The sequence below is a fragment of the Gavialis gangeticus genome, unplaced genomic scaffold (genome assembly GCF_001723915.1).
Source record: "Gavialis gangeticus isolate Ggan-Ray unplaced genomic scaffold, GavGan_comp1, whole genome shotgun sequence".
Lineage (NCBI taxonomy): Eukaryota > Metazoa > Chordata > Crocodylia > Gavialidae > Gavialis > Gavialis gangeticus.
The window spans coordinates 51,251,924-51,267,363 of NW_017728995.1; positions in this window are offsets into that span (position 1 = coordinate 51,251,924).

A 15,440-nucleotide genomic window follows, 5' to 3' on the forward strand; every position below is an offset into this window, starting at 1 on the left:
ATTTTACTTTCTCCACTATTTCTTCTTCATGTCTTCCATTAAGTTAATTCCTTTTTTCAAATGTCGTTCTTTATAGATTATTATGGACCTGTTAAGTGTTTCATGGGCCTTAATTACAAAGGTGTTCATAGAAATAAAAAAAATAAAAGTCTAGGATATAAATGGCAAAGTGTTTCGTGGTTAAGCATATCTCACGAAAATCATATGGATGAAATGAAGGCTAGGATGTCATTTTTTAAAAAGTAGGAAATACTCTTGATTTCCTTAGAATAACAAAACATTATACTCTTCACTGTTTGAAATGAACAAAAGGTTGTGAAGGGTTCAGATCATTTTTATCCTTTTTCTATATCGCTTATTGAGATAATTGCCGTGTTACCGGAGACATTGGGGACGGGGGGAAGGGGAATGATTCTATGAGCTATCGCCTGTGTAGCAGTGGAAACTGAAGTAACCTGAGGCAAAACAAGAAAGGTATTGGAACAAGTTCAGGTCTGGGAAATTATTACTTGGGAATTAAGAGCCCCAAAAAGGGAAGTAGCTAGGGTGAAAGTAGGTGAAGCAAATAGAGATTGAGTCACACCATAGGAATGAGGAAACCTCTGGCTTATTAATACAAACTTTGTCTATATTGATGAGAGAGGCTCATATACTGTGGTGATGAATACTTTGTAAGAATTTGAATCACATTTAGTTACATTTGTGTAAAATCCTGATGTAAAATCACTCCGATAGTGTAGCTTATGTTGGCAAATAATCCAGTTCAGGTAAAGAAATTCAGGCAAAGTTCAAAGTGGTTCAAGCTGTACTATGGGATTACAATAGTTTTACCACATTGATTTTAAAAATAAGTTCACTAAACTGATGCATCTTTTCTTGCATAGCCAGACCTTAGACACAGCAGATGTCTTGGCTCTCTGGAGTTAGCCTGGCAGCTTCAGATGCAGAAGGCATATTCACTGCCTTAATTTTTTATAGGCTGAATCCCCCACCTTTCTACTTGAATTAAAGACAAAAAAAAATCTTGTTAGTTAAAATGTGTTTGTTTAGATCCTTTCAGGGTAGAATGTGGACAAGCAGCTAGTAGCAAACTACTTGATGGACTCCTCTTTCTGAGCTGCAACTGGCACCTTGCTGTGCACAGGGAGTATTCTTCTGCAAACAGATCCACAGTGACAGGATGTTTTTGCTGGTTCCTGTATGTCATGTAGAAGGCAGGGTAGATTCACACTTTATAGACTAACCAAAGTATATAGATGGGTGGATAGATAGGTAGATAGAGCACGATTTTTGTGGGCTGAAGCTCACTCACTCACCCCAGACATCTGTTGTACTCTAATGAGAGATGCTGTCCCACTCTCTTGGGCTAAGTACAGACAGTCAAAAAGCCTGAGGCTGAATCAGTTCAGTCTTTGCAGGTTAGTCTAAGATGCACAGATTAAATTGAAACAGAAGTGAACAGACATTTACCTTTGATTCAGGAAATGGAGTCACATGCCTGCAGTAGCTCAGGCCAGAAGCCCAGGGAGCTAGAGCACAGCTCTCTGGCTGTGTTCACTTCCTCTACCTGCTGCCCCCAAGGTCTCTGGGATTTGCAGTCCAGAATTACAACAACAGGACTCTGTAGGGTTTCTAATCACTTCCTCTTCCTGCTTCCAGGTTCCTCTGGGATTTGCAGTCCAGAATTACAACAACAGGACTCTGTAGGGTTTCTAATCACTTCCTCTTCCTGCTTCCAGGTTCCTCTGGGATTTGCAGTCCAGAATTACAACAACAGGACTCTGTAGGGTTTCTAATCACTTCCTCTTCCTGCTTCCAGGTTCCTCTGGGATTTGTAGCCTACAATTGCAGCCTGCAGTAAGTCTGAGTAGGAGAAGGGGTATTTATTGCAAAATGTTTTTCATAATAATGGAGTTTAAAACATACAGCATGTAGAATCTCTTTATATTCTGTACAATCAATACTAGTAAATTTAAGTTTAAAAGCACACTACTCCTGAGAAGCACCTTTTAAGGAAAGAAGTTTATCTCATTAAATCAAAGGATGGAGCTAGTACCTTTAAACATAAGATGTCTCTAATCTAACAAAAATTCTTATTAATTCTTAGTGCTTTGTCTGGAAAGGTAAGTAATTGCATCACAGAATATGAAATGTATCAGTTATTTACTATAATTTTCCCTATGTTTTCATGCAGTATGTGGAACAATGGAGTCAAAATCCCCTAAGCAGAGTTTCTACATATAGCTGTAATGCAAATAAAAATAATAAAACTATATAGCTGAAGTTTTAAGAGCCAATGGACAAGAAAAATTCAATGTGCAGTATTTGTACTTATTTGTAATGAATACTGTTTTGACTAGAAGTGCTGTTTTCTCAGAATAATTTCTAAAAATCTTCATATTTCATAAATTAGCATACTTTAAACAGAGTGAGGAAACATACCAAAGAAGGATACCATGATATATGAATTTTAATAAAAATTGACCAAGCAAATTGCCTGTGATTGAAGATGTGATCCAGTATTCAGTGTGCATGTTTCAATATCACTTACCCAGCGTTGGAGCCTAATCTTCAAAGTCTTCCTTTTAAGTGTAGAATTCCTCAGTGTGACTATGGAACTGCTATTCAGTTTTTACTTCTTCAACTCTAGCACCATACAAGTACAAACTACAACTTTCAAAACTGTTCTTCTTTTATAATTTTTTTTATACGTTGACTTACTTTTTGCTAAGTACAAGTCTATTGCTGCACTTTTTTTTAGAATATTCCTTTTTGGGGGTGAGGGGGCAGGGAGCATAAGTGTAGAAGAAACAGGAAAAAAATTGGGAGAAAAGTGCAAAGGTTTAATTTGGCATACTTGAGAAGCACATTGGCAAAACTGCTGAAGACCTGCTGAAGATATTAAGTGTTACAAGGAAGGTGAAATGGGATTTGGTAACAAGATGTTTGTTCACACTCTGCTTTAAGCAGATATAAAAAAAGCATGTTACAAGACCACATTTTAGTCTTTAATTCAGGAAGGAAGGGAAGAGATTCAAGCTGTTTTCTTTAGGTTCGTATTTAAAACTACAATCTGTCCGCTATATCAGGTCCTACAGAGCTGTATAGATGTTGAAACAAACCACCAAATATTATTTTGTTTTTGTTCCAGGTTTTCACAGCTCTGCCTCTTAAAAATAATTAACACTGTGTTTTGTTTGTTTTTAATTTTTAAGCTCCTTTTAGTGGCGCATTTTATTTCCTGCCTACCCAGACAGTTATTCTGCTGGCAGTTAAGGGGTGAGAGTGAGGTAAACCCAAGATGCCTATTATTCCTCAAACCCCTTCACACTCCTTCCTGGTCAACTTGATAGCAAGGAGGGGTACTGGGCACCTCTTGCCACAGTTTTATCTGTCCCCATGTTGCCAAGAGCAAAGAAAGAAAGGGGGAGCCTTGTTTTTTATTTCATCCCTTTTCATTTAACCTTAGGTTTACTGCCTTTCAGTGTTAAAGATGGAAAATCAGGGGCCAAGCAAGGTTTGTAACAACTCAGCCACTGTCAGTACTAAAGATAGGGTGGCCACCTTTTTAAAATGTAAAAGGAGGACACTGAGACTCTCTGCCCCACTCCACCCACCCACGCTGGGTCCTGCCTACTGGGCTGCAGAAGCCCCAGGGGGAGTGCAACAGGGCAGGGTACCCTGAGCCCATTGCAGGAAGCCTGGATCTGCTCCCACCCTATGCACAAATCTAGTGGGGGGGGCCATGTGCCCTCCCCATGCCGCCTCCCCAGGAGTGCATGCAGTAGTGGGGAGCCACTACTAGTAGTGGGGAGCGTGGGACAGCGTGGGGGAGTGGTGCCAGTACACAGATGAGCTGCCTGTGGCTCTGTCCTGCTCTCCCAGCCAAGCCCTGGAGCTGTGCTTTCCCACCCTGTCCCGGGCCCCATGCACCACCCTGGCTGGGCAGCACCAGGAGCCCCAGCCCACCAACCCTGTCCCATTCCCTTCCTCACTGTTGGGGCCTCAATCTGCTCCCCCGCCCTTCTCACATCACCTATATCCCCTCTGCCCCCCTTAGACTTGCTTGTTGGCAGCTAGCGGAGCTGCTCTCCACCACTGCTTAGGTGTGCTGCTGGCCACATGCATGTTTGCGCACACATGCACACAGTGCTCCCTGCATCCTGCTGTGATGAAGAGAATCCAGGACAAATGCTGTCCCAGAGTCACTCACTTGGGACTTGATGTTTCCATTTCAGGACTGTCCTGCCTAATTAGGGACAGGTGGTCACCCTAACTAGAGATGAAAAGACATCATCTATACTGCAGTACAGCATTTCCCTCCTCCACCTAACATGATAAAGGAAGGCAGGTGTGTGGAAAATAAGTGTGCAATTCCTAGTTTCTTCTCCATAGTTCTTCTGCTCAAATTGAGCATTTCTGGCAATAGAAGCCCTTCTCTCTGGCCATTGAAAAAAGGTTTTTGCCAGCAGCCAGGAGAAGGGCGTGTGTGCATGCACGTGTTTAGACATGGTTGGCAGTGTCGTAACTAAGGTTGGGCAACAGGGGCAACCACCCTGGGTGCTGATGGGTATGGGAATCAGAAAAAAATGGCTTTTGCTATAGCTGCATGCTCACTTTAACAGGTGATGCCTTCCCAGGGTGCACCATGCTATAGCAACTGCTGTAGTGGAACCATCAGAAGCTGCACAGGTGTGAATGTGCCCTGGCAACTTTCCTGTGGTAGCTGCTTTGTGCTGCTAAAGGTTCTGGTGGCAGAAGTATCCTAGTGTAGATAGGATACTTAGTATCCTAGTGTAGATAGCTTTAGACTAGCAGTGCTTACAAGAATGGCCCACAGGCCAGATCTGGCCCACACAGCCAAATCATCCAGCCTGTGGGGCACCCTATGTCTCTGGAAATTTGGCAGTGGGAGAGCGGTGGCAGGGCTAACTGCCATGGCTCTGGGAACCTTATGACAGTTAATACTGCCATTGGCCCTGCTTCTAAATTTCTGGACCAGCAGGAAGCCATGCATGCTGGATTGGGCCTGTGTGCTGACACAAGTCCTGCAGGTCAGATACCAAGTTTCTGAAACAGTTGTGTTTTTTTTCTAGTCAATAAAAGATTGACAAGTCAGAACACATTTGAAACTGAGGCACCCAATTGACAAAGCACTTGAGGACATGCATGGTTTTAAGCACATAAGTAGTCCCATTTGGAGTGCTTTTGCTGAAACAGGGTTTAATACCATGCCTTGGTGCATTATGCTGGTTTGTCATTAGCCCTCACATGACCTTCATTCTGTTTCCTGGTGTGTCCCTTCCCCTTGCTTTTGATTTGCATCAGAGAGGACCTATTTAACGATCAGTTAACTCTCAAGTGCCCAGCAATTGTGAGCAGAGCTTCTGAAGCTCTGAATACTGTCAGACCTCTGCAGCTCTTCTCAGCTCCCCAGGTAGTTGCCCCCATGTGCAATCCAGGATTGATTCCAAGTATTTCTTCTCTCTTCTGTTAGCTCATTAATAGCATTTTTTTTATTTCTCCTTTTTTGCATCCAGTCCTCAATTTGCCTTTTCCTCACTGCTTGTTTCCCAGCCCAAGTCAAAGCTGGAAAGGTATACCTAAGCAATATTTTAAGAATATATTTTGCTAGGTATTGTCTTTCATAAAGAAGGCAGGGCTGGATGGCACCTTAGACTATCACATTCAAAATTTGTAAATTTGCATAGGTGACAGCTTATTTTGTCACATGCTATAAAAGGAAATGGAGGATTGTAGGGGGAACAGCAGTTGTAGCTTCACTTCCTCGTTGAGTTAGAAGGCATTGACTCTGTAGGGTCTCTCTTTCATACCCTTGCAAATTATGAAGCACAGCTCCCATGTCACTTAATAGCACCCAGTCCTTGCTTAACATCTGATTCACCTTTCAGTAAATTGAGTCTTCCTCATGAGGCAAAACCTCAAGTGGTACAAATTCACCTGACTTCATTTGGCCTGATGACCAACTGAAGATCTGGCCTGTTGACCTCTGTAAGAGTTGGACTAGGTCCTCAATGCAGACTGGAGAAGAGACAGGATGATATAATGGGTCATCATGAAAACTCTGAGGCACAGGAAGGGAATATTCAAAATCTCAATCTATTCCATTCAAGCTTGTCAAGAGGTAGGGAGATGATAAATTTTCAGGTATTTGCTAATTTGAAAAATACCTGTAGGACTTGCTCCTAGCAGTTTGACATCTTGCTTAAGATTCACAGGAAGCTATAAAATGTGGCCAGAGGATAGCAATAGGATTCCCATAGTACCTTGAACAGATGAAAGGATACTTCAAAGTCTATTTGTTTAGTCAAAGTCTCTCTTTTCATCTTTGTTAATTGTCGAGAAGGATAAAGAGGCATCAGTGTGCACAGCCTGTGAATGATAACTTCTTTGTGAAAAGAAGTCTTCTTCCATGTAGGTTTTCATGTTAATCCTGTTTCCTATTTAAAAAAATATAATTAGATGTGTATTTACTGACATGCTTTTAAAATGATTGCTGTAATAAAAAGATTAATTAAAGTCACTATTTTAAAAATTGTTAAAAAATACGTTGGTACTATCTGTGGGTTCCTGTTTTCAGAGCACATTTGAGATCTATGCTCCAGGTTATTTTTCTTCTAGGTTATTATAACATAATATGTAATTGTATTAAATGAGACTTGCTATTAGAGGATAATAGTTCATTTGGAAACAATCTTGTTCTTAAATTGTACTATTGTTTCTTTTCATTGATATAGTTTAAGCAGAGACGCATTTAAAAAGAATGTCAGATGTCTTTATTAAGCTAATCTAATTATACTTTAAAAGTTTATGTAACTTCTAGCACTATGGGGATTTTATTTCTGATCCTGAAAATTCTTAATTCCTGGAAGTTTGGATGCACACCTTACTGGGGTTATTTGACCCCAGCAGTCTGGACCCGATGATCTCATTAGGTCTCTTCCAGCCCTAAACTTCTGTGAATCTGTGAAATCTCATTCTTTAAAATGGGTGTTGTCTGTTTGGGGAATGTTCAGAACTGAGAACATGCTTTGCTTCTTGAGTATGGCACTCGTGAAAGCAACCAAAATTAATCTGTAAAGTGTTAATTCTTAGGACCTGACTCATACAGAATTAACTAGGCACTTGTAAGTTATAATGAATTTCTATATTTGTTGAAGAAATGGCTCATACCCCCAACCAAAAATACTCACTATGTAACATAAAGGCATAATTAATGCAAGAAACGCTCAGTGACTTGGCAAAGCCAAGCAGGAATTACTTGCCAGTACAAGCTAACCAGTTCATTGGTAATCTACACTATTAGAAGACCAGACTTTGTGAGCTAGATATAGGTATATTTGATGTGATTGGCCTAAACACTGTACTTTACAGAATATCATGCTGCTTGTTACTTTTAAAGGATTATTTCCAGTAGTCTAAGTGCACAAAAATATGCAGGTTCAAGCTTTTGTAACCTGATGATCTCTAATACTGTAATTACTATAGCAGGGAGGGTTGTTCATAGATTTGACCCTTTTACTTAAAGCTGCACAGTGCCAGGAACATCCATTTAAATCAGAACAAGTTCTGTAATTGAAAAGACTTCAGTGTTGGTTTCCAGAAGCGGATACTTGCCATGTATTACTGTTCAGATAAGAGTATATCGTAAGCATAAGGAGATACGAAGGATTCTGCATGGCTGTAGGTTAAGGTGAACTTGTTAACCTAAGGCTGGGCTGTCCAACTGGTGACCTGTGGGTCACTTGCAGTCTGTGAGGGATTAAGTTGTGGTCCTTTTGGCTCCTGCCTGGCTGCTGTTCCGCCTATTGCTCTGGATGCAATTACAGCTGGAGTCTCAGGGCTTCCCTTCGCTCCTCCAGCTTTCTCCTGCCCTTGCTGCCTGTGGCACAGTCTATGATGTTCAGCCACCAGCTGCTTTGATGTTGGATGCAGCTGAACAGCCAGGGGAGCTGAGAATGCACCTGGGGCCATGCAGGCACATGTTGCATCAGTGGCAGGGGTCAGGTGTTCTCATTGTGTAGTGCGGTGGGGGGAGAGCCTACATGGATGTGCAGCGTAGCATTGGAGGGGGATGCCCATGCAGCATGTGGCTCAGGGCGCTTGTGGATTTCTGGTGTATCCTGCAGATGTGCGGCTCCTGCTAATGCAGCCTCCAGGGCATTCTGTCCCCACCCTCTTAGAAGTTGGACAGCCCTGTCCTAAGGTATATGAAAGCCTGATACAAGCAGGACTGATCCTGATACAAGCAGGATTGATACAAGCACTGTTTCAGGTATATAAAAGATTGATACAAGCAGGTAGCAAATTTACTCCTGATTAGTTACTGTGCATAACACACATGTAGATGCCAACTGGGATCAGATTTGCTCCTGGTCAGCCCTGCCACTAGGGGGCTGGCCTGAGGCTAGCCCTAGGGCTCCAGGCTGGCAGCCTCTCCTGCCCCAGGGCTGGGCTCCCTCTATGGTAGCCCCTGTCTCAAGTTCTTTAAAAGCCTTTAGGCATACACCCTGGGACACACATGCAGGGAGCCTGAGGGCACTCCAAGCCCCTGTGTCCCCCTGGGCAGGCTGCAGCTCAGCTGTGCCAGCCTGTCTCCACAACAGCCAGGTCCACATTGTTCAGGCCTGCAGGGTGCTGCAAGCTCCAGTCAGGCCTGCCAGCCTGTAGGCCCTGCAGGCAGCTTCTGGCTGCTGGGGCCAGCTCCAACTGCCCACAGTCCACCCCCAGCAGCCTGCCCAGAGCCTGCAGGAGCTATGGGGCATTGCCTCAGTTGTGTGGCTGTCAGTCCCACACCATGCTTCTATGCCAAGGCAACTGCCGAGGCCCAGCAGCACAGGGACAGCTGTGTGGAAGCCCAGAACTGATGTGGGACCCCAATGGCATTGTCCTTGCCCATGCACACACATGTGCCCACCTCCTAGGGCCCCAAATGGTCTATGGAGGAGAATGCCAACCTTGTAGTGCTGTAGGGTAAGGCAGAGTTGCAGTGCCAGTTTGCACAGGGTGGGTGTTCTAATGTCAATGTCTATGAGGGGCTGTCAAGCTGGATGCAGGAATGTGCTGCATAAATGTTAGTGTTGCAGTGCTGCATAAATGTCACAGCCTTGTGGGCGCAGTGGGTCACTATGACTGACCACAATCATCGGTCATGGAGTACCCTCGAGTCCATGTCCTCTATGAGGCAACTGACAGCCATCCTTGTGCCTCAGGACTTGGGCCTCAGCTATGCTGAGTACAGCAGCACAAGTGGCCTGTGTGAGCCCCCACCCTGGCCAGGCATTCACAGTGATGTCACCAGGGAAGGACCCCTCAGGCCTGCAGCAGCCCTAGACACATCTGGCCATGTCTCTGCTGGCCACCAGAAGCACCAGCTTCTCCCAAGGGGGACCCTCAAGTCAGGTGCCCACAGGCCACACTCCACTGTCCAAGGACACCTCCAGAAGCCACATGCCATCACCACCAGCCAGGACCAAGCAGAGCTGCTGGCCACATGAGCCCTGGCCAGGTGGTAAGTCCTGCACTGGGGGGAGGGCCTTTGGTTCACATAGACAGCTGCTTGTACACCACCCACAACACATGCAGCAGGGGCATGGTCAGGGTGCAGCACTGGCATGGTTGGGGTGGGGGATTGGCCCCAGGATGCCTCCCTGGAGAAGCCCCCTGTGGGGAGGGGTGCGGACAGCTCCTCATCCCAGTCAACAAGGAGCCCTTTACCCCCTGATCTTGGGCACCATGGGCTTGGTGGAAGCACAGGACAGTGGTTGGCCTGCAGGAGGAGGGTGGGGGGAGCAGGGTCTGCAGCCATGGCAGCAGATGCTGCCAGGAACCTGGTCTGTCTTGGTCTAGGGAGAGGATGGGGGAGGCAGGCTGCCTGTGCCCAGCACCTAGCAGTCTGCCAGCCCCCTGGGGAATGAAGGGGGACAGGAGGCTTGGCTGGCAGCCGTCTGGGCTCAGGCCTGTCTGGCCGACTTACCATGGTCCCTGGGTACCCATGCACACCCAACCCCTGATCTGAGGCTGGGCAGTGCATGGCCCCTGGTACAGAGCATCTTATTTCAGAAATGTTGCAAACTCTCACAAACGGCTTCTTTCTCATGGCTCTGCAGGTCCTGCAGCTGTACATGGGGGGAAGCCACACTTGGTAGCCAGAAAGCAGCCTCAGGGTCACTGTTGCCCATAGCTGGCACCCCATGGATGCAACAGTTCCACCAGAGGACCACACCATCCTCCTCAACTGGCTGGTGGATGCATGGGCCTAGTGGCCAGAGGAAGTTGCACACAAGGAGGTGTGGGACTGGATGGACCAGGAGTTTCGGGTGCAACTTGTGGCCCTGGAATGTGAGTGGGTGGAGGCGCTGTGGGAGCAGAACATAATTCTGGGCAGGGCAGTGCAGGCCATGGATGACAACTGCCAGGCTAGAAACCATCCTGGCTCTGGTGGTGACCTTCATGCTGCCTGCTGCCTAGCCCCCAACCCTAGCCCCAGCTACCTCCTGGAAGCCACCTGCTGTTTAGCAGCAGGCCCCTGCCATGGGCCTGGGAGGAGATCCTGCACCACCTCCAGCAGCCAGGAGCCCCTGGCCTGGACCCTGCCCAAGGCACCCTGCCACCCAGCCCCCACCCTGGAGCTGCTCGTCTTGGCTCCATGCAGGTGCAGAGCTGGAGTTGCCTCTGCAGTGAAGCCAGGACCACATGCCAGTCCTGCTGGCTCTGAACACTGGCTGCTGGAGGGAGAGCTGCCCCTGCTGGGGAACAACCATCCACCATCACCCCTGGGCGAACTGCCCACCCACTGGGCTTGCCATGGTGTACACATCCATAAGGGAACTGCCAGAGGCCAGGGTGCTGGCAACTTGTCCCTGGGTTCTGCCCCCTTGGTGCTGCCACCCCATGGCCCCCCATAGCAGGTCGACACACAAAGCACGTTATTGTACGTAGTTTGCACAAGGAAGAGGGTGCTTTATTGTTGGTGTGTGGGATAGGTGGTAGAGGTGCTCTGTTGTTGTGCAGAGCATAGGGAAAGGGACTCTGTTTGCTGGGGAGGGAGTGGGGCTCTGTTGGTTGGGGAGGGGGTCCTATTTGTTGTGAGGGGAATAAAAGCTTTTTCTTCTGAGATGTGTCTGCATTGAATGTGGTGCAGGGGACAGGGGGTCCTCAGTGAGCAGTGGTTCAGGCTGGCTACAATGGGGAGTGCAGGAGGAGGAAGTCAGCCAGCGCCTCTTATAGCCGGTGCTTTGGCCCCTGGTGACGGGTGTGTGGCTTGCCCAGGACCTCAGCAGGGGGTGGTGCCTTTGCTGCCAGTTGTCCTCTATCCACCACACCTCCTCCTCCCAGGCCTCACAGAAGAGCTCCCCCTGGGACTTGCAGATGTTATGCAGCATGCAGGTTGTGACAGTGATCTGGAGGAAGTTGTCCTTGGTGAGCTTAAGGTGGCCCAAGGCACACTCCACCAGGGCACAGGTCTGGCCCAGGCACCAGTTAAAGTGGTCCTGGTGGGGGCCCAGCTGGCCGGTGTATGGCCACATGGGCCAGGGCAGGAGTGGGTAGGCAGGGTCCCCAATGAGGAGGGGTGGGACCACCACAGTGCCCATTGGCAGGTCTGGCGTCCTGGTGTGAAACAGCCACTTTGCACCATGCCTGGCAGGGCAGAGTTTTGGAAGATGCAGGTGTCATGGGCACTGCCTATCCAGCTAGTGTTCAAATGCCTGGTGTCACAGTAGTCAACGATGACCTGGAGCACTATGGAGGGAAAGCCCCTCTGGCTGTAGTGGGCCTGGTCACCATGGGGTGGGCAGGTGATGGAAATGTGGGTCCTGTCCAAAACACTGATGCAGTGTGGGGAATCCCAGGGCACGGAACCCTGCCACCACTGCCAGGGGACTCTGCAGGTGGAGCACCATGTGCCATGGTGCAGGGAGGCAGAGGTGGTGAGGAGAGAGCTGTTGCATACTGCCCCTGTGCTGTACACATTGCTTCTAACCAGGGAAGTGGCTGGCCAGGGAGCAGAGAGCAGGACTGGCTTTTCAAGTGGGCTAATGGCAGCTGTAGCTGCAGCTGGAGCCTGGAGCTACCCCGGGTGGTGGCAGGAGCCCATTGCAGGGTTGCAGGAAGTCATACCAATTTGTTGCTAAGAGCAGCAAATCTGCTGCCAAGTCCCTGTGTGTGCAGATGTTTGCCCAGGAGTGTTTACTCACAAGTAGTTTACTTGTGAGTAAACTGATCTGTCACAGGCCAGCTGGGCACTGTGAGTGTATCAATTTAGTTGCAGGCTGACTGGGTGCTGCAACTGTACCAGCCACTGGGCTGTTTGGTTCGGGATCGAGTAGGTGGAGTTGGGAGTGAAGCAAAGACAAGTTTCAATTACAACAGTAAAAATGAATTTTACTTATAACAGCAAAAATACAGTTTATACATATAACAGTTAGTAAAAAGGTTAAGCTAATAAACAGACAACATAATAATAAAAATTAAAAATTGGCAGTGATAATAAAAACAAACAGACAAATTGACTAAGATTTCCCACTTGGTTAGCAACTTATTGATAGTCCTTCGGTGTCAGGTACAAGTCGAGTTGATTCAGCGAAGTCAGGCATCCCTGATCCTTTTGGCTGGAGGGAAATACCGGGGAAGGTCCCTCAGTCAGGATCTGGTCCTCGCTCACACTGGGAGTAAGGGATCTGGGGGCATGGGACAGCGATGACCATTCTGTTCTGCCCTTCTTGCTGGTCACTTAACCTGCATGTTTTTTTTATATCCTGTTCTATGCTAATCTGTTGGCTTTAGAGCCACTCACAATTTTACCCTATAGCTGTTACCCTATGGGGTTAAAAGGTGTTAGAAATTATTATAATAGGTTACTGCCCAAGCTTGGGTTTTTTCAATAAGCAAATTATACCACATCACTTTGGGGTTTGAGATTGCCATTTTTCCCACCCAAGCCCATCCTACTTAAAAATGTTTTAAGATACATTAATTATACTTTGTGGTTAGGTTTGTTAATCTTACTGACATTAAGCAGAAATTTATTAAATCAGCTAAGTCTGCAGTTTTATTTTTTTTAGTTCTGCTTTTTAAAACTTATGTCCATCTTATGACCGACCGGTACAAACAGTTAAATATAATGTTGCAGTTATACTCCAGACAGGCAGGAAGTGTCTGCAGAAAGCAGTTTCATAAACTCTATTTTAGCCAAAATTTATTATGTGCCTTTATCAGATACTTTCAAAAAGCAGATTTTTTTTTTGCTGTAAGTTGCTCATTAACCCTTTTGGTTCTGGCCTTCACATTGATCTTGAATCAAATGCATGTATAGATACATCCATTGTGTAGTAAGAGAAATGGGCAAAAAGAGGAGGAAGAAATGACTTTCATTTTAAAAAAAATTTCTTTCTTTTTTCAAATGTTTCTAATCACAAACTGGAGTTTTGAGGTCCCAATCCTGCCAGGGTACAGAGGTACTGCTGTAGTGTAACAGAACCCAGATTCTTTGTAGGCTCAGGTGCCTTACCCTTTGGTCAGATGAGGGTTCACAAGCTAGCTGGGAATATAAATAGTTACAACAAACAGCTGTAGAGGCCCACTGAGGTGCTCCAGCTGAATAAGACTCAACAGTCAACTGAGTGGCTCATCTTTATTTCAGGACCCTGCTATGAATTAAGCAGGTTGCAAACCATGCTAATACAAAGAACCCAAGTTCCACTGTACAAATAATAATAAACCAGAGCAAAAGTGATGAACACCAATGTGCAGTTGGTAATATCTAAGCTGTCTTTTTTTTAAACTAGGCTTCAATATCCTTAATATATATTTAAAAGCATCTCTCAACCCTGGTTAGTAGCTGGTGCCTTCCACTGATGTATTCTTTGTACCTTTTTTGCATGGATGTTATCCTTGTGACCAGCTCTCTCTTTCTCTTATCTGGTGGGCCCTCAAATAATAGCTGAAAGTGACTGTTCACATCTTCTGTTATACAATGTCTGTCTCACTGGGTTTTCTATTGCATGCAGCTTAGCCAAGTCTGTAACGGTACAGGAAGAGAACATAAAAAAAGAGCTTCCTATTTTATGTTAGTTTGTAATGGCTCAAAGGATTGTGGGCACCCTGAAGAGAAGATTGTCCAATTTGTCTTTAGTTCTAATTTTTAGCAACCATTTTCTTGTTAAGACTTACAAAAAAAGAGAAAAGAAAAATCAGCCACTTTTGTAGGACAGGATGACAAATGCACTTGAAGGAAATTCCTGCCATCCCTGCATGGAGAGCTGACAAACTCCTAGAGCAATGTTTCTCAGCCCGTGGGTTGTGACCCAAAAGTGGGTTGCAAGAATATATGAAAGGTTCATGAACAAACTTTAAAAATGGATCAACAAATTTGAAAAATGTATTCTTCTTTAAAGGAGAAAAACGTGGGAAACTGTGGCCTTTCCCTTACAAGCTGTCAGAGTTCCAGCCTGCAACGGACTGCTTGGGGCACCCTGTGCCCTCTCCTTCCCCCCTTCCTCCCCACACACACTGGGATTAGAGCAGGAGGGTGGGAGTGAGGAGTACTGGGTCAAGACTGGCCACCAATGTTTACAAATTGATCCTGGTCCAAAAAAGTTTGAAAACCACTGCCCTAAAGCCTAATTTCTAAACTTAACATTCACATTTAAGGTATCTAAAATAACATTTAGCAAAAAATAGCTGAGAGAGTAATTTTAGGTGTTAAAGTACCACCCACACGTACTGTTTTAGGTGTGCTAGCTTGAGAGTTGGGTCCTCTCTTTGGTGTTCCATGAATATGTTCATCTTCCATTGGCTACATAGCTGAAACTCTTTTCAAAGCATTTACTTTTTTCAACTATTAAATATAACTCAGGCTAATTATTGGCCAGTTCCTTTTCTCTCCCTTCTTTCACTCTGGCCATTTCTCTACCTCACCAATATACCTCTTGGAATTATGGATTTCCTATTTGATTAAAAAGAAAGGGAGTGAAGAGATTAAAAAGAAATGGGACTGAAGAGATTCTGGCATATATGCAAACAAGTCAAATTTCACTGCCTTTTCCATTTAGTTAATGAAAGGTTTAGCCTTCTGCTTTTGGGTTTTTATAAAAGCTCTCGCACACTCTGGTAGCAGCCAGCCATGGCCCTCTGGCACCCACACTACCACTGCCCCATTGTGTGGGTGCAACCCTGGTTGGCAGGGTGCTGCACGGGCTCTGTACACTTTTGGGCAGCTGGGGCCACTGCAGCTGTTACCCAGAGCCCAGCACCACTCAGTCCCAGCTCCCCAACAGCACGTGGAGCCACACAGCACCCTGCTGACCTGGGTTGCACCCGTGGGATGGGGCAGTGGCAGTGTGGGTGCCAGACAGCTGGTGCCAGTCCCCACTGCGCCCTGCTGTCCCGTGCTGTGCAGGGAGGGCTCTGCCATGAGG